Genomic DNA, 20170 nt, shown 5'->3' on the forward strand with positions numbered 1-20170 from the left:
ACTGAGGATGAATGTTAGGGAACATTCTGAATCGATAAAAGGGAGTCAAGTACCCTTTTGCCTTTCAAGCGAGAATGTGGGATTTCTCTTCAGATTCTGCAGCGCAAAATTTCCTCATCTCGCATTGAGGGGATAATTTTGTGGTGTTTCTCGAGTTGTGGCGGGAAGCTGGGGGTACTTCTCGTGTTGGGGCGGGGACTTCAAGAACTCGCTCACGTTGCTTCAGGGAAGTCAATCCACCTTTGTGTTGGAAGGGGAACGTCCGGATTACTCTCGAGCTGTTAAATGGGAAAAATGCCTCTTCTCGATTTGAGTCCATAAAGTGTGTTTTCCTCTCCACTGAGGAAGGATGTTAGGGAACATTCTGAGTCGCATAAACGGAGTCCGGACCCTTTTGCCTTTCAAGCCGGAATGTGGGAATACTCTTGAGATTCTGCTGCGCAAAATTTCCTCATCTCGCATTGAGGGGAATATTTTGTGGTGTTTCTCGAATTGCGGTGGGACGCTGGCGGTACTTCTTGAGTTTGAATGGGGACCTCAGGAACTCACTCGAGTTACTTCAGGGAAGTCTGGTCCCCTTTTATGCTGAAAGGGGAACTTCCGGATTAGTCTGGAGCCCTTTAATGGGAATAGGGCCTCATCTGGAGTTGAGTCCATAAATTTTGTATGCCTCTCCAATGGGGACGGATGTTAGGGAACTCTCTGAGGGGCATAAAGTGTGTCAAGTTCCCTTTTGCCTTTCAATTGGGAAGTTGGGATTTCTCTTGAGATTCTGCAGCGCAAAATTTCCTCATCTCGCATTGAGGGGATAATTTTGTGGTGTTTCTCGAATTTTGGTGGGAAGCTGGGGGTACTCCTCCAGTTGCGGCGAGGTCCTCAGGAACTCGCTCGGGTTGCTTCAGGGAAGTCAAGTCCTCTTTTGTGTTTGAAGGGGAACTTCTTGATAACTGACTATGCTTTAAATGGGAATATTGCCTCTTCTCGATTTTAGTCCATGAAATTTGTATTCCTCTCCACTGAGGACTAATGTTAGGGAACATTCTGAGTCGCATAAACGGAGTCAAGTACCCTTTTGCCTTTCAAGTGGGAATGTGGGATTTCTCTTGAGATTCTGCAGGGAAAATTTTCCTCATCTCGCATTGTGGGGATAATTTGTGGTGTTTTTTGAGTTGCGGCGGGAAGCAGGGGGTAATTCGAGAGTTATGGTGGATACCTCAGGAACTCGCTCTGATTGCTTCAGGGAAGTCAAGTCCCCTTTTGGCTGGAAGGGGAACTTCCGGATTACTCTGTAGCCCTTAAAAGGGAATATTGCCTCTTCTCCATTTGAGTAGATAAAATATGTTCTCCTCTCCACTGAGGATGGATGTTATGAAATATTCTGAGTCGTATAAAGGGAGTCAAATACCCTTTTGCCTTTCAAATGGGAATGTGGGATTTCTCTTGAGATTCTGTTGCGCAAAATTTCCTCATCTCGAATTGACGGGATAATTTTGTGGTGTTTCTCGAATTGCAGCGGGACGCTGGGGTTACTTCTTGAGTTTAGATGGGGACTTCAGGAACTCACTCGATTTACTTCAGGGATGTCAGGTCCCCTTTTGTGCTGGAAGGGGAAATTCCGGATTAGTCTCGAGCCCTTTAATGGGAATAGGGCCTCTTCTCGAGTTGAGTCCATAAAGTGTGTTCCTCTCATAATGGGGACAGATATTATGGAAATTTCTGAGTGGCATAAAATTTGTCAAGTCCACTTTTGCCTTTCAAGCGGGAATGGGCGGTTTGTCTTGAGACTGCAGCGCAAAATTACCTCATCTCTCATTGCGGGGATAACTTTGCGGTGTTTCTTGAGTTGCGGTGGGAAGCAGGGAGTACATTTCGAGTTGCGACGGGGAACTCAGGAACTTGCTCCGGTTTCTTCAGGGAAATCACATCGCCTTTTTAGATGAAAGGGGAACTTCCGGATTTCTCTTGAGCCATTAATTAGGAATATTGCCTCTTCTCGATTTGAGTCCATAAAGTGTGTTCCTCTCTCAAACGAGGACGGTTTTAGGGGCCATTCTTAGTCGCCTAAAGAGAGTAAAGTACCCTTTTGCCTTTCAAGCGGGAATGTGGGATTTCTCTTGGGATTCTGCAGGACAAAATTTCCTCATCTCGCATTGAGGGGATAATTTTGTCGTGTTTCTGGAATTGCGGAGTGAATCTGGGTGTACTTCTCCAGTTGCAACGGAACCTCAGGAACTCACTCGAGTTACATCAGGGAATCAGGCCCCTTTTGTGCTGGAAGGAGAACTTCCGGATTACTCTGGAGCACTTTAATGGGAATAGGACCTCTTCTGAAGTTGAGTCCATAAAGTGTGTTATCCTCTCCCCTGAGGACAAATGTTAGTGACCATTCTGAGTCGCCTAAAGTGAATCAAGTACCCTTTTGCCTTTCAAGCGGAAATGTGGGATTTCTCTTGAGATTTTGCAGCGTAAAATTTCCTCATCTCACATTGTGGGGATAATTTTGTGGTGTTTCCCGAGTTGCGATGGGGACCTCAGAAACTTTCTCGAGTTACTTCAGGGAATCAGGTCCCATTTGTGCTGGAAGGGGAACTTCCGGATTACTCTCGAGCCCTTTAATGGGAATAGGGCCTCTTCTGGAGTTGAGTCCATAAAGTGTGTATTCCTCTCCAATGGGGACGGACGTTAGGGAACTTTCTGAGTGGCATAAAGTGTGTCAAGTTCCCTTTTGCTTTCAAGCGGGAATGTGGGATTTCTCTTGAGATTATGTAGCGCAAAATTACCTCATCTCGCACTGAGGGGATAATATTGCATTGTTTCTCGAGTTGGGGCATGAAGGAGGGGTTACTTTTGGAGTTGAGACGGGACCCTCTGGAACTGGCTCAGGTTGCTTCAGGGAAGACAAGTCCTTTTTTGTGTTGGAAGGGGAACTTGCAGTTTACTCTCGAGCTGTTAAATGGGAATAGGGCCTCATCTCGAATTGAGTCTAATAAGTGTATTCTCTCCAATGGGGAAGAATGTGTGAGGGAACGTTATGAGTGGCATAAAGGGTGTCAAGTACCATTTGCCTTTCAAGAGTGAATGTGGTATATCTCTTGAGATTCTGCAGTGCAAAATTTCCTCATCTCGCATTGAGGGATAATTTTGTGGTGTTTCTCGAATTGCGGCAGGAAGCTGGGGTACTTCTCCAGTTGCGGCGGGGAACTCAGGAACTCGCTCGGGTTGCTTCAGGGAAGTCAAGTCCCATTTTGTGTTGAAAAGGGAACTTCCAGATTACTCTCGAGCCGTTAAATAGGAATATTGCCTCTTCTCAATTTCAGTCCATAAAGTGTGTTCTCCTCTCCACTGAGGACAGATGTTAGGGAACATTCTGAGTCGTATAAAGGGAGTCAAGTACCCTTTTGCCTTTCAAGCGGGAATGTGGGATTTCTCTTGAGATTCTGCAGCACAAAATTTCCTCCTCTCGCATTGAGGGGATAATTTTGTGGTGTTTCTCGAACTGCGGCGGGAATCAGGGGTTACAACTCGAGTTGCGACAGGGACCTAAGGAACTCACTCGAGTTACTTCAGGGAAGTCAGGTCCCATTTTGTGCTGGAAGGGGAATTTCCGGGTTACTCTGCAGCCCTTTAATTGGAATAGGGCCTCTTCTCGAGTTGAGTCCATAAAGTCTGTTGTTCTCTCCAATGGGGACGGATATTAGGGAACTTTCTGAGTGGTATTAAGTGTGTCAAGTACCCTTTTGCCTTTCAAGCGGGAATGTGGGATTTCTCTTGAGATTCTACAGCACAAAATTACCTCATCTCACATTGAGAGCATAATTTTGTGGTGTTTCTCGAGTTGAGGCTGGAAGCAGGGTGTACGTCTCAAGTTGTGACGGGCAACTCGGGAACTCGCTTGGGTTGCTTCAGGGAAGTCAAGTCCCCTTTTTGTTGGAAGGGGAATTTCCGGTTTACTCACGAGCTGTTAAGTGCGAGTATTGCCTCTTCTCGATTTGAGTCCATAAAGTGTGTTATCCTCTCCACTGAGAATGGATGTTAGGGATCATTCTGTGTCGCCTAAAGGGAGTCAAGTACCCTTTGGCCTTTCAAGCGGGAATGTGGGATTTCTCTTGAGATTATGCAGGGAAAATTTCCTCATGTCTCATTGAGGGGATAATTTTGTGGTGTTTCTCCTATTGCGGAGGGAAGCTAGGGGTAATTCTCGAGTTGCAAAGGGGACCTCAGGAAATCACTCGAGTTACTGCAGGGAAGCCAGGTCCCTTTTGTGCTTAAGGGGAACTTCCGGATTACTCTCAAGCCCTTTAATGGGAATAGGGCCTCTTCTCGATTTGAGTCCATAAAGTGTGTTCTCCTCTCCAACGGGGACGGATATTAGGGAAATTTCTGAGTGGCATAAAGTTTGTCAAGTACACTTTTGCCTTTCAAGCGGGAAAGGGGGATTTCTCTTGAGGTTGTGCAGCGCAAAATAACCTCATCTCGCATTGAAGGGATAATTTTGTGGTGTTTCTCGAAATACGGCGGGAAGCTGTGGGTACTTCCCGAGTTGCGGCGGGGACCTCAGGAACTCGCTCGGGTTGCTTCAGGGAAGTCAAGTCCCCTTTTGTGTTGGAAGGGGAACTTCCGGAATACTCTCGAACCATTAAAAGGGAAAATTGCCTCTTCTCCATTTGAGTCCATAAAATATGTTCTTCTCTCCACTGTGGATGGATGTTAGGGAATATTCTGAATCCCATAAAGTGAGTCAAGTACCCTTTTGTCTTTCAAGAGGGAATGTGGGATTTCTCTTGAGATTCTGCAGTGCAAAATTTCCTTATCTCGCATTGAGGGGATAATTTTGTGTTGTTTCTCGAGTTGCGGCTGGAAGCTTCGGGTATTTCTCGAGTTGCGACGGAGACCTCAGGAACTCGCGTGGGTTGCTTCAGAGAAGTCAGGTCCCCTTTTGTGTTGAAAGGGGAACTTCCGGTTTACTCTCGAGCTGTTAATTGAGAATAGGGCCTCATCTTGAATTGAGTCCATAAAGTGTGTTCTCCTCTACAATGGGGACGGCTGTGTGAGGGAACTTTCTGAGTCGCATAAAGAGTTTCAAGTACTGTTTTGCCTTTCAAGAGGGAATGTGGTATTTCTCTTGAGAATCTGTAACACAAAATTTCCTATTCTCGCATTGAGGGGATAATTTTGTGGTGTTTTTCGAGTTGCGGCGGGAAGCTGGGAGTACTTCTCTAGTTGCGATGGGTACCTCAGGAACTCAGTCAGGTTTCCTCAGGTAAGGCAGGTCTCGTTTTTGTTGGAAGGGGAACTTCTGATTTACTCTCGAGCAGTTAATTGGCAATAGTGCCTCATTTCGAATTGACTACATAAAGTTTGTTCACCTCTCGAATGGGGACTGATGTTAGTGAAATTTCTGAATCGCATAAAGGGTGTCAAGTACCCTTTTCCCTTTCAAGAGTTAATGTGGTATTTCTCTTAAGATTCTGCAGTGCAAAATATCATCATCTCTCATTGAGGAGATAATTTTGTGGTGTATGTCAAGTTGCAGCGGGAATTTGGGATTACTTCTCGTGTTGCGACAGGGACCTCAGGAATTTGCTCGAGTTGCTTCTGGAAAGTCAGGTCCCCTATTGTATTGGAAGGGGAACTTCCAGTTTAGTCTGGAGCCGTTAAATCGGAATAGGGCCTCATCTCGAATTGAGTCCATAAAGTGTGTTCTCCTCTCTTATGGGGACTGATGTTAGTGAAATTTCTGAGTCGCATAAAGTGTGTCAAGTAACCTTTTGCCTTTCAAGCAGGTATCTGGGGCTTCTTTTGAGATTTTGGAGCGCAAAATTTCCTCATCTCGGATTGAGGGGATAATTTTGTTGTGTTTCGAGTTTCGGCTTGGATCTGGGGTACTTCTCGGGTTGCAACGTGGACCTCAGGAACTCATTTGGGTTGCTTCAGGGAAGTCAGGTCCCCTTTTTTTTGGAAGTGGAACTTCAGGATTACTCTCGAGCCATTAAATGGGTATAGGTAGGGCCTCTTCTAGATTTGAGTCCATAAAGTGTGTTCTCCGCTCCAATAAGGACGGGTGTTAGGAAACTATCTGAATCGCATAAAGTGTGTCTAGTGCCCTTTTGCCTTTCAAGCGGGAATGTGGGATTTCTATTTAATTGTGCAGTGCAAAATTTCCTCATCTCACACTGAGCGGGTAATTTTTTGGTGTTTCCCCTTTGAGGCGGGATGCTGGGGGTACTTCTCGAATTGCGACAGGGACCTCAGGAACTCGCTTGTGTTGCTTCAGGGAAGTTAGTTACCCTTTTCTGCTGGAACAGGAATTTCGGGATTACTCTCGAGCCGTTAAATGGGAATAGGGCCTCTTCCCAAGTTGAGTCCATAAATTGTGTTCTGCTCTCCAATGGGGACGGCTGTGTGAGGAAAATTTCTGAGTCGCATAAAGGGTGTCAAACACAGTTTTGCCTTTCCAGAGGAACGTGGGATTTCTCTTGAATTGTGCAGTGGAATATATTCCTGATCTCGCATTGAGGGGATAATTTTGTGGTGTTTTTAGAGTTGCGGTGGGAAGCTGGTTGAACTTCTCAGGTAGCGAAGAGGACCTCAGGAATTCACTCTGGCTGCTTCAGGGAAGTCAGGAACCCTTTTGTGTTGGAAGGGGAATTTCGGGATTACTGTTGAGCCTTTAAATGGGAATAGGGCCTCTTCTCGAGTTAAGTCCGTAAAGTGTGTTCTCCTCTCCAATGGGGACTACTGTTTGAGGGAATTTTCTGAGTCTCACCCGGCTGTGCAAAAAGAGAAATACCAGCCCCACCCGCGCAGACAAGAGAGATGCCGGCCCAGGTGGCTGAGAAGCCAGAGACCGGGCCTTGCCTGCACAGATGCAAGAGAGGCCTTCCCCACCCGCGCAGACACGAGAGACACAGGCCCCGCCCGCGCAGACGCGAGAGAACCCGGCCCCGCCCGCTCAGATGCTATTGTCGCTGGTGCCTTCGCAGATGCAAGAGAAGCCAGCCCCGCCCGCCCAGATGCAAGAGACCACGGCCCCGCCCAACAGACGCGGGATACGCAGTCCCCGCCAGCTCAGACTCAGAAGCTGGCCCTGGCGCAACCGACCATGCAAAGATGCGCGGCGGTGAGGAGCTACCCCACACCTGAGGCCAGTGTAGGCGGCCGAGAGGAGGTACCCCACCTCTAATAGGTAGTGGCTGTGCGGGGGTGGGCCGAGAGGAGGTACTCACATTCAAGGTCAGGAGGGGCGGCCTTGAGGACATGCCCCTCATCCAAGGTAAGGTGCAGCAGCTGTGCTTTCTTGGAGCAGCTGTGAAGAGATATCCCACACCCAAGGTAAGAGAAACTCAAATCAGATGGTAGGTATTGCGAGGGGGCATCAGATGGCAGACACACTGAAATCATAATCACAAGAATCTATTCGATCTGATCACATGGACCACAGCCGAATGTGGTCCACTGGAGAAGGGAATGGCAAACCACTTCAGAATACTTGCCTTGAGAACCCCATGAACAGTATCAAAGGGCAAAATGACAGGATACTGAATGAGGAATTCCCCAGGTCGGTAGGTGCCCAGTATGCTACTGGAGATCAGTGGAGAAATAACTCTAGAAGGAATGAAGGGATGGAGCAAAAGCAAAACCAGTACCCAGTTGTGGATGTGACCGGTGATAGAAGCAAGGTCTGGTGCTGTAAAGAGCAATATTGCATAGGAACCTGGAATGTAAGGTCCAGGAATCAAGGCAAATTGGAAGTGGTCAAACAGGAGATGGCAAGAGTGAACATAGACATCCTAGGAATCAGTGAATTAAAATGGACTGGAATGTGTGAATTTAATTCAGATGACCATTATATATATATACTACTGTGAGCAGAAATCCCTTAGAAGAAATAGTGTAGCCATCATGGTCAACAAGAGACTCCGAAATGCAGTACTTGGATGCAATCTTAAAAACGACAGAATGATTTCTGTTCGTTACCAAGGCAAACCATTCAACATTACAGTAATCCAGGCCTATGCCGAACCACTAATGCTGAAGAAGCCGAAGTTGAATGCTTCTGTGAAGACCTACAAGACCTTTTAGAACTAACACCCAAAAAAGATGTCCTTTTCATTCTAGGGGACTGGAATGCAAAAGGAGGAAGTCAAGAAACACCTGGAGTAACAGGCAAATTTGGCCTTGGAGCATGGAATGAAGCAGGGCCAAGTCTAATAGAGTTTTGTCAAGAGAACGCACTGGTCATAGCAAACTCCCTCTTCCAACAACACAAGAGAAGACTCTACACGTGGACATCACCAGATGGTCAACACCGAAATCAGATTGATTATATTCTTTGCAGCCAAAGATGGAGAAGCTGTATACAGTTAGCAAAAACAAGACCAGGAGCTGACTGTGGCTCAGATCATGAACTCCTTATTGCCAAATTCAGACTTAAATTGAAGAAAGTAGGGAAACCCCTAGACCATTCAGATATGACCTAAATCAAACCCCTTATGATTATACAGTGGAAGTGAGAAATAGATTTAAGGCACTAGATCTGATAGATAGAGTGCCTGATGAACTCTGGATGGAGGTTCGTGACATTGTACAGGAGACAGGGACCAAGAGCATCCCCATGGAAAAGAAATGCAAAAAAAGCAAAATGGCTGTCTGAGGTGGCCTTACAAATAGCTGTGAAAAGAAGAGAAGCGAAAAGCAAAGGAGAAAGGGAAAGACATAAGCATTAGAATGCAGAGTTCCAAAGAATAGCAAGGAGAGATAAGAAAGCCTTCCTCAGTGATCAATGCAAAGAAATAGAGGAAAACAACAGAATAGGAAAAACAAGAGATCTCTTCAAGAACATTAGAGATTCCAAGGGAACATTTCATGCAAAGATGGGCTCGATAAAGGACAGAAATGGTATGGACCTAACGGAAGCAGAAGATATTAAGAAGAGGTGGCAAGAATACACAGAAGAACTGTACAAAAAAGATCTTCACGACCAGGATAGTCACGAAAATGTGATCACTGGCCTAGAGCCAGACATCTTGGAATGTGAATTCAAGTGTGCCTTAGAAAGCAACACTACGAACAAAGCTAGTGGAAGTGATGGAATTCCAGTTGAGCTATTTCAAATCTTGAAAGATGATGCTGTGAAAGTGCTGCACTCAATATGCCAACAAATTTGGAAAACTCAGCAGTGGCCACAGGACTGGAAAAGGTCAGTCTTCATTCTAATCCCAAAGAAAGGCAATGCCAAAGAATGCTCAAGCTACCGCACAATTGCACTCATCTCACACGCTAGTACAGTCATGCTCAAAATTCTCCAAGCCAGGCTTCAGCAAGATGTGATCCGTGAACTCCCAGATGTTCAAGCAGGTTTTAGAAAAGGCAGAGGCACCAGAGATCAAATTGCCAACATCCGCTGGATCATGGAGAAAGCGAGAGAGTTCCAGAAAACATCTATTTCTGCTTCATTGACTATGCCAAAACCCTTGACTCTGTGCATCACATTAAACTGTGGAAGATTCTGAAAGAGATGGGAATACGAGACCACCTGACCTGCCTCTTGAGAAACCTGTATGCAGGTCAGGAAGCAACAGTTAGAACTGTGCATGGAACAACAGACTGGTTCCAAATAGGCAAAGGAGTACGTCGAGGCTGTATATTGTAATCTTGCTTATTTAACTTATATGCAGAGTGAATCGTGAGAAATGCTGGGCTGGAAGAAGAACAACTGGAATCAAGATTGCTGGGAGAAATATCAATAACCTCAGATATGCAGATGACACCACATTTAGGGCAGAAAGTGAGGAGGCAGTCAAAAGCCTCTTGATGAAAGTGAAAGAGGAGAGTGAAAAGGTTGGCTTGAAGCTCAACATTCAGAAAACAAAGGTCATGGAATCTGGTCCCAACACCCTTTTGCCATTCAAAAGGGAATGTGGTATTTCTATTGAGAATCTGCAGTGCAAAATTTCCTCATCTCGCATTGAGGGTATAATTTTGTGGTGTATATTGAGTTGAGGCAGTAAGATGAGGGTACTCCTCGAGTTGCCACATGAACCTTAGGAACTCGATCAGCTGGTTTCAGGGAAGTCAGGTCCCCTATTGTGTTGAAAGGGGATATTCCGGTTTAATCTCAAGCCATTAAATGGGAATAAGGCCTCATCTCGAATTGAGTCCATAAAGTGTGTTGTCCTGTCTAATGGGGACAGCTGAGTGAGGGAACTTTCTGAGTCGAATAAAGGGTGTCAAGATTCCTTTTGCCTTTCAAGAGGGAATGTGGTATTTCTCTTGAGGTTCTGCATCGCAAAATTTCCTCCTCTCCCATTGAGGGGATAATTTTGTGGTTTTTCTCGAGTTGCGACAGGAAGTTGGGGGTACAACTCGACTTGCAACGGGGACCTCAGGAACTCGCTCGGATTGCTTTAGGGAAGTCAGGTCCCCTTTGGTTTGGGAAGCGGAACTTCCGGTTTCCTCTCGAGCCCTTCACTATGAACAGGGGCTCATCTCGAATTGAGTCCATAAAGTGTGTTCTCCTCTCCAAGTCGACGGCTGTGTGAGGGAACTTTCTGAGTCGAATAAAGGGTGCGAAGTACTTTTTGCCTTTCAAGAGGGAATGTTATATTTCTTTTGAGCTTGTGCATAGAATAATTTCCTCCTCTCGCATTGAGGGATAATTTTGTGGTGTTTCTCGTGTTGCGGCGGGAAGATGGGTATACTTCTCGAGTTGCGACCGGAACCTCAGGAACTCGCTCGGGTTCCTTCAGAAAAGTCAGGCCCCCTTTGGTGTTGAAAGGGGAAATTGCGCTTTGCTCTCGAGCCCTTAAATGTGAACAGGGGCTCATCTCGAATTGAGTCCATAAACTGTGTTCTCCTCTCCAAGTGGACGGCTGTGTGAGGGAAATTTCTGAGTCGAATAATGGGTGTCAAGTACCTTTTTGCCTTTCAAGAGGGAATGTGGTATTTCTCTTGAGATGCTGCATCTCAAAATTTCCTCATCTCGCATTGAGGGGATAATTTTGGGGTGTTTCTCGAGTTGCGGCAGGAAGCTGGGGGTGCTTCTCGAGTTGCGACGGGGACCTCAGGAACTCGTTATGGTTACTTCAGTGTAGTCAGGTCCCCTTTGTGTTGGAAGGGGAACTTCCGGTTTCCTCTGTGGCGTTAAATGTGCACAGGGACTCATCTCGAATTGAGTCCATAAAGTGTGTTCTCCTCTCCAAAGGGGACGGCTGTGTGAGGGAACTTTCTGAGTGGAATAAAGGGTGTCAAGTACCTTTTTGCCTTTCAAGAGGGAATGTGGCATTTCTCTTGAGATGCTGCATCGCAAAATTTCCTCATCTCGCATGGAGGGTAAAATTTTGGGGTGTTTCTCGAGTTACGACGGGAAGATTGGGGTGTTTCTCGAGTTGCGACGGGGACTTGAGGAACTCGCTGGGGTTGCTTCAGTGATGTCAGGTCCCCTTGGTTGTTGGAAGAAGAACTTCCGGGTTCCTCTCGAGCCCTTAAATGTGCAAAGGGGCTCATCTCGCATTGAGACCATTAAGTTCGTTCTCCTCTCCAATCGGGACGGCTGTGTGAGGGAACTTTCTGAGTCGAATAAGGGTGTCAAGTACCTTTTTCCTTACAGTAGGGAATGTGATATTTCTCTTGAGATGATGCATCGCAAAATTTTCTCATTTCTCATGGAGGGGATAATTTTGGGGTGTTTCTCGAGTTGCGGCGGGAAGCTGGGGTGATTCTCGAGTTGCGACGGGGACCAAAGGAACTCGATGGGGTTGCTTCAGGGAAGTCAGGTCCAATTTGCTGTTGGAAGCGGAACTTCCGGGTTCCTCTCGAGCCCTTAAAAATGCACAGGGGCTCAATTCGTATTGAGTCTGTGAAGTGTGTTCTCCTCTCCAAAGGAGTCAGCTGTGTGAGGGAACTTTCTGAGTCCAATAAATGGTGTCAAGTACCTTTTTGCCTCTCAAGAGGGAATGTGGTATTTCTCCTGAGATGCTGCATCGCTAAATTTCCTCCTCTCGCATTGAGGGGATAATTATTGGGTGTTTTTCGAGTTGCGGGGGGAAGCTGGGCGTGCTTCTCGACTTGCGACGGGGACCAAAGGAACTCGATGAGGTTGCTTCAGGGAAGTCAGGTCCAATTTGCTGTTGGAAGCGGAACTTCCGGGTTCCTCTCGAGCCCTTAAAAATGCACAGGGGCTCAATTCGTATTGAGTCTGTGAAGTGTGTTCTCCTCTCCAAAGGGGACGGCTGTGTGAGGGAACATTCTGAGTCCAATAAAGGGTGTCAAGTACCTTTTTGCCTCTCAAGAGGGAATGTGGTATTTCTCCTGAGATGCTGCATCGCAAAATTTCCTCATCTCGCATTGAGGGGATAATTTTGGAGTGTTCCTCGAGTGCGGCGAGAAGCTGTGGGTGCTTCTCGAGTTGCGACGGGGACCTCAGGAACTCGCTGGGGTTGCTTCACGGAAGTCAGGTCTCCTTTGCTGTTGGAAGGGGAAATTCCGGTTTCCCCTCGAGCCCTTAAATGTCAACAGGGGCTCATCTCGAATTGAGTCCATAAAGTGTGTTTTCCTCTCCAAAGGGGACGGCTGTGTGAGGGAACTTTCTGAGTCGAATCAAGGGTGTCAAGTACCTTTTTGCCTTTCAAGAGGGAATGTGGTATTTCTCTTGAGATGCTGCATCGCAAAATTTCCTCATCTCTCATTGAGGGGATAATTTTGGGGTGTTTGTCAAATTGCGGCGGGAAGCTGGGGGTGCTTCTCGAGTTGCGATGGGGACCTAAGGAAGTCGCTGAGGTTGTTTCACAGAAGTCAGGTCCCCTTTGGTGCTAGAAGGGGAACTTCCGGTTTCCTTTCGAGCCCTTAAATGTGCACAGGGTCTCATTTCGAATTGAGTCCATGAAGTGTGTTCTCCTCTGCAAAGGGGACGGCTGTGTGAGGGAACTTTCTGAGTCGGATAAAGGGTGTCAAGTACCTTTTTGCCTTTCAAGAGGGAATATGGTATTTCTCTTCAGATGCTGCATCGCAAAATTTCCTCATCTCGAATTGAGGGGATAATTTTGGGGTGTTTCCCGAGTTGCGGCTGGAAGCTGGGGGTGCTTCTTGAGTTGCGACGGGGACCTCAGGAACTCGCTGGGGTTGCTTCAGAAAAGTCAGGTCCCCTAAGCTGTTGGAAGGGGAACTTCCGGTTTAGTCTGGAGCCGTTAAATGGGAATAGGGCCTCATCTCGAATTGAGTCCATAAAGTGTGTTCTCCTCTCCTATGGGGAATGATATTAGTGAAATTTCTGAGTCGCATAAACGGTATCAAGTACTTTTTGCCTTTCAAGAGGGAATAGTGGTATTTCTCTTGAGATTCTGCAGCGCAAAATTTACTCTTCTCGCATTGAGCGGATAATTTTGTGGTGTTTCTCTAGTTGCGGCAGGAAGCTTGGGGTACTTCTCGAGTTGCCATGTGGACCTCAAGAACTTGCTTGGGTTTCTTCAGGTAAGGCAGGTCCCCTTTTTTGTTGGAAAGGGCACTTCCTGTTTACTCTCCAGACATTAAATGGGAATAGGGCTTCATCTCGAATTGAGTCCATAAAGTGTGTTCTCCTCTCCAATGGGGACGGCTGTGTGAGGGTACTTTCTGAGTCGCATAAAGGGTGTCAGTACCTTTTTGCCTTCAAGCGGGAATGTGGTATTTCTCTTGAGATTCTGCAGCGCACAATTTCCTCATCTCGCATTGAGGGGATAATTCTGTGGTGTTTGCCGAGTTGCCGCGGGATGCTGGGGGTGCTTCTCGAGTTGCAACGGGGACCTCAGGAAGTGGCTCGGGTTGCTTCAGGGAAGTCAGGTTCCCTTTTGTGTTGGAACGGGAATTTCCGGTTTACTTTCGAGCCGTTAATTGGGAATACGGATTCATCTGGAGTTGAGTCCAAAAGGTGTTTTTTCCTCTCCAATGGGTACGGCTTGGTGAGCGAACATTCTGGTCACATATAGTGTGTCTAGTGACCTTTTGCCTTTCAAGCGGGTATGTTGGAATTCTCTTGAGATTTCGCAGCGCAAAATTTCCTCATCTCGCATTGTGGGGACAATTTTGTTGTGTCTCGAGTTTCGGCTTGGATCTGGGGGTACTTCTCGAGTTGCAGCGTGGACCTCAGAAACTCGTTCGTGTTGCTTCAGGGAAGTCAGGTCCCCTTTTTTTGGAAGTGGAACTTCCAGATTACTCTCGAGCCCTTAAATGGGAATAGGTCCTCTTCTAGATTTGAGTCCATGAAGTGTGTTCTCCGCTCCAATAAGTACGGGTGTTAGGAAACTATCTGAATCGCATAAAGTGTGTCAAGTGCCCTTTTGCCTTTCAAGCGGGAATGTGAGATTTCTATTTAATCGTGCAGTGCAAAATTTCCTCATCTCACATTGAGCGGATAATTTTTTGGTGTTTCCCCTTTTGAGGCGGGAAGCTGGGGGTACTTCTCGAGTTGCGACGGGGACTTCAGGAACTCGCTTGTGTTGCTTAAGGGAAGTTAGTCACCCTTTTCTACTGGAACGGGAATTTCGGGATTACTCTCGAGCCGTTAAATGGGAATAGGGCCTCTTCCCAAGTTGAGTCCATAAATTGTGTTCTCCTCTCCAATGGGGATGGCTGTGTGAGGGAATTTTCTGAGTCGCATAAAGGGTGTCAAATACAGTTTTGTCTTTCCAGCGGAACGTGGGATTTCTCTTGAAATGTGCAGCGGAATATTTTCCTGATCTCGCATTGAGGGGATAAATTTGTGGTGTTTCTAGAGTTGCGGCGGGAACCTGGTTGAACTTCTCAGGTAGCGAACAGGACCTCAGGAATTCTCTCTGGCTGCTTCAGGGAAGTCAGGAACCCTTTTGTGTTGGAAGGGGAATTTCAGGATTACTGTTGAGCCTTTAAATGGGAATAGGGCCTCTTCTCGAGTTAAGTCCGTAAAGTGTGTTCTCCTCTCCAATGGGGACGACTGTTTGAGGGAATTTTTGAGTCTCACCCGGCTGTGCAAACGGGAGAAATACCAGCCCCACTTGCACAGACACGAGTTTTGCCGGCCCAGGCGGCTGAGACGCCAGAGACACGGGCCTTGCCGGAGCAGACGCGAGAGAGGCCTTCCCCACACGCGCAGACGGTAGAGAACCAGGCCTCTAATGTGGATGCCAGTGAGAAAACTTTCTGAGTCGAATAAAGGGTGTCAAGTACCTTTTTGCCTTTCAAGAGGGAATGTGGTATTTCTCTTGAAATTCTGCATCGCAAAATTTCCTCATCTCCCTTAGAGGGGATAATTTTGTGGTGTTTCTCCAGTTGAAACGGTAAGCTGGGGTTGCTTCGTGAGTTGCGACGCGACTTCAGGACCTCGCTGGGGTTGCTTCAGGGAAGTCAGGTCTGCTTTGGTGTTGGAAGGGAAACTTCCGGTTTCCTCTCGAGCTCTTAAATGTGCACAGGGGCTCATCTCAAATAGAGTCCATAAAGTGCGTTCTATTCTCCAAAGGGGACGGCTGTGTGAGGGAAGTTTATGAGACGAATAAAGGGTGTCAATACGTTTTTGCCTTTCATGAGGGAATGTGGTATTTCTCTTGATACTCTGCATGGCAAAATTTCCTCATCTCGCATTGAGGGGATAATTTTGTGGTAATTCTCCAGTTGTGGCGGGGACCTCAAAAACTCCCTCGGGTTGCCTCACAGAAGAAAGGTCCCCTTTGTTTTCGGAAGGGGAACTTCCGGTTTACTTTCATCTCGAATTGAGTCCATAAAGTGTGTTCTCCTCTCCAAAGGGGACGGCTGTGTGAGGAAACTTTCTGAGTCCAATAAAGGGTGTCAAGTACGTTTTTGTCTTTCAAGAGGGAATGTGGTATTTCTCTTGAAATTCTGCATCACAAAATTTCTTCATCTCTCATTGAGGGGATAATTTTGTGGTGTTTCTCGAGTTGCGGCGGGATGCTGGGGGTACTTCTGGAGTTGCGACGGGGACCTCAGGAACTCGCTGGGGTTGCTTCAGGGAAGTCAGGTCCCCTTTGGTGTTGGAAGGGGATCTTTCGGTTTCCGCTGGAGCCCTTAAATGTGAACAGGGGCTCATCTCGAATTGAGTTCATAAAGTGTGTTCTCCTCTCCAATGGGGACGACTGTGTGAGGGAACTTTCTGAGTCTAATAAACGGTGTCAAGTACATTTATGCCTTTCAAGAGGGAATGTGGTATTACTCTTGATATTCTGCATAGTAAAATTTCTCATCTCGCATTGAGGGGATAATTTTGTGGTGTTTCTCGTGTTGCGGGGGGAAGCTGGGGATGCTTCTCGAGTTGCGACGAGGAACTCAGGAACTCGCTGGTGTTGCTTCAGGGTTGTCAGGTCCCCTTTGGTGTTTGAAGTGGAATTGTCGGTTTACGTTAGATCCCTCAAATGTGAACAGGGGCTCATCTCGAATGCAGTCCATAAAGTCTGTTCTCCTCTCCAATGGGGATGGCTGTGAGAGAAATTTCTGAGACGAATAAATGGTGTCAAGTATCGTTTTGCCTTTCAAGAGGGAATGTGGTATTTCTGTTGAGATTCTGCATCGCAAAATTTTATCATCTGGCATTGGGATAATTTTGTGGTATTTCTCGAGTTGTGGCGGGAAGCTGGGGGTGCTTCTCGAGTTGCGACAGGGACCTCAAAAACTCGCTCGGGTTGCCTCATAGAAGAAAGGTCCCCTTTGTTGTCGGAAGGGGAAATTCCGGTTTATTTCCTAGCCTTTAATTGTGAACTGGGGCTCATCTCGAATTGAGTCCATAAAGTGTGTTCTCCTCTCCAAAGGGGACGGCTGTGTGAGGAAACTTTCTGAGTCGAATAAAGGGTGTCAAGTAACTTTTTGTCTTTCAAGAGGGAATCTGGTATTTGTCTTGAGATGCTGCATCGCCAAATTTCCTCATCTCGCATGGAGTGGATAATTTTGGGGTGTTTCTCGAGTTGCGGCGGGAAGCTGGGGGTGCTTCTCGAGTTGCGACGGGTACCTCAGGAACTCGCTGGTGTTGCTTCAGGGAAGTCAGGTCCCCTTTGGTGTTGGAAGGGGAACTTCCGGTTTCCTCTCGAGCCCTTAAATGTGCACAGGGGCTCATCTCGAATTGAGTCCATCAAGTGTGTTCTCCTCTCCAAAGGGGACAGCTGTGTGAGGGCACTTTCTGAGTCGAATAAAGGGTGTCAAGTACCTTTTTGCCTTTCAAGAGGGAATGTGGTATTTCTCTTGAGATGCTGCATCGCATAATTTCCTCATCTCGCATGGAGGGGATAATTTTGGGGTGTTTCACGAGTTGCGGCGGGAAGCTGGGGGTGCTTCTTGAGTTGCGACGGGGACCTCAGGAACTCGCTGGGGTTGCTTCAGGGAAGTCAGGTCCCCTTTAGTGTTGGAAGGGGAACTTCCGGTTTCCTCTCGAGCCCTTCAATGTGCACAGGGGCTCATCTCGAATTGAGTCCATCAAGTGTGTTCTCCTCTCCAAAGGGGACGGCTGTGTGAGGGCACTTTCTGAGTCGAATAAAGGGTGTCAAGTACCTTTTTGCCTTTCAAGAGGGAATGTGGTATTTCTCTTGAGATGCTGCATCGCAAAATTTCCTCATCTCGCATGGAGGGGATAATTTTGGGGTGTGTCTCGAGTTGCGGCGGGAAGCTGGGGGTGCTTCTCGAGTTGCGACGGGGACCTCAGGAACTCGCTGGGGTTGCTTCAGGGAAATCAGATGCCCTTTGGTGTTGCATGGGGAACTTCCGGTTTCCTCCCGAGCCCTTAAATGTGCACTTGGGCTCATCTCGAACTGAGTCCATCAAGTGTGTTCTCCTCTCCAAAGGGGACGGCTCTGTGAGGGAACTTTCTGAGTCGAATAAAGGGTGTCAAGTACCTTTTTGCCTTTCAAGAGGGAATGTGGTATTTCTCTTGAGATGCTGCATCACAAAATATCCTCATCTCGCATGGAGGGGATAATTTTGGGGTGTTTCTCGAGGTGCGGCGGGAAGCTGGGGGTTCTTCTCGAGTTGTGATGGGGACCTCAGGAACTCGCTGGTGTTGCTTCAGTGAAGTCAGGACCCCTATTTTGTTGGAAGGGGAACCTCCGGTTTACTCTCGAGCTGTTAATGGGAATAGGGGCTCATCTTGAATTGAGTCCATAAAATTTGTTCTCCTCTCCAATGGGGACTGATGTTACTGAAATTTCTGAGTCGAATAAAGGGTGTCAAGTACCCATTGCCTTTCAAGAGGGAACGTGGTATTTCACTTGAGATTCTGCACAGCAAAATTTCCTCATCTCTCATTGAGTCTATAATATTGTGGTGTTTCTATAGTTGCGGGGAGAAGCTGGGGGTACTTCTCGAAGTGCGTCGGGGACCTCAGGAACTCGCTCGGGTTGATTCAGGGAAGTCAGGTCCCCTTTCGTTTTGGAATAGGAACGTCCGGTTTACTCTGGAGCCGTTAAATGGGAATAGGGCCTCCTCTGGAATTGAGTCCTTAAAGTGTGTTCTCCTCTCCAATGGGGACGGATGTGTGAGGGAACATTTTGAGTCGCATAAAAGGTGTCAAGTACCCTTTTGCCTTTCAAGAGGGAATGTGGTATTTCTCTTGAGATGCAGCACATAATTTCCTCACCTCGCATTGCGGGGAAAATTTTGTGGTTTTTCTCGTGTTGCAGCGGGAAGTTGGGGTAACTGCTCGAGTTGCGAAGGGGACCCCAGGAAGTCGCTCTGGTTGCTTCAGGGAAGTCAGGTCCCCATTGGAGTTGGAAGGGGAACTTCTGGTTTACTCTCGAGCCGTTAAATGGGAATAGGGGCTCATCTCGTATTGAATGCATAAAGTGTGTTCTCCTATCCAACCCTGACGGCTGTGGGAGGGAAATTTCTGAGTCGCAAAAAGGGTGTCCTGTACCCTTTTGCCTTGTAAGAAGGAATGTGGTATTTATCTTGAAATTCTGCAGCGCAAAATTTCTTCATCTCGCATTGAGGGGATAATATTGGGGTGTTTCTCAAGTTGCGGCCGGAAGATGCGGGTGCTTCTCGATTTGTGACGGGGACCTCAAAAACTCTCTCGGGTTGCCTCACAGAAGAAAGGTCCCCTTGGTTGTCGGAAGGGAACTTCCGGTTTACTTCCTAGCCCTTAATTGTGAACTGGGGCTCATCTCGAATTGAGGCCATAAAGTGTGTTCTCCTCTCCAATGGGGACGGCTGTGTGAAGAAACTTTCTGAGTCCAATAAAGGGTGTCAAGTACCTTTTTCTCTTTCAAGAGGGAATGTGGTATTTCTCTTGAAATTCTGCATCACAAAATTTCCTCATTTCTCATTGAGGGGATAATTTTGTGGTGTTTCCCGAGTTGCGGCGGGATGCTGGGGGTACTTCTGGAGTTGGGACGGGGACCTCAGGAACTCGCTCGGGTGGCTTCAGGGAAGTCAGGTCCCCTTTGGTGTTGGAAGGGGATTTTGAGGTTTCCTCTCGAGCCCTTAAATGTAAACAGGGGCTCATCTCGAATGGAGTCCATAAAGTGTGTTCTCCTCTCTAATGCGGATGGCAGTGAGAAAACTTTCTGAGTCGAATAAAGTGTGTCAAGGACCTTTTTGCCTTTCTAGAGCGAATATGGTATTTCTCTTGAGATTCTGCATGGCCAAATTTCCTCATCTCGCATTGAGGGGAAAATTTTGTGGTGTATCTCCAGTTGCAGCGGGAAGTTGGGGGTGCTTCTCGAGTTGCGACGGGGACCTCAGGAACTCGCTAGGGTTGCTTCAGGGAAGTCAGGGCCCCTTTGGATTTGGAAGGGGAACTTACGGTGTCCGCTCGAGCCCTTCAATGTGAAAAGGGGCTCATCTCGAATTGAGTCCATCAAGTGTGTTCTCCTCTCCAAAGGGGACGGCTGTGTGAGGAAAATTTCTGAGTCGAGTAAAGGGTGTCAAGTACCTTTTTGCCTTTCAAGAGGGAATGTGGTATTTCTCTTCAGATGCTGCATCGCGAAATTTTCTCATCTCGCATGGAGGGGATAAGTTTGGGGTGTTTCCCGAGTTGCGGTGGGAAGCTGGGGGTGCTTCTCGAGTTGCGACGGGGACCTCAGGAACTCGTTGGGGTTGCTTCAGGGAAGTCAGGTCCTCTTTGGTGTTGGAAGGGGAACATCCGGTTTCCTCTCGTGCCCTTAAATGTGCACAGGGGCTCATCTCGAATTGAGTCCATAAAGTGTGTTCTCCTCTAAAAAGGGGA

Source organism: Moschus berezovskii, chromosome 2 (genome assembly GCF_049115385.1).
Source record: "Moschus berezovskii isolate FMDL1 chromosome 2, NW_MosBer_1.0, whole genome shotgun sequence".
In the NCBI taxonomy this organism is placed as follows: domain Eukaryota; kingdom Metazoa; phylum Chordata; class Mammalia; order Artiodactyla; family Moschidae; genus Moschus; species Moschus berezovskii.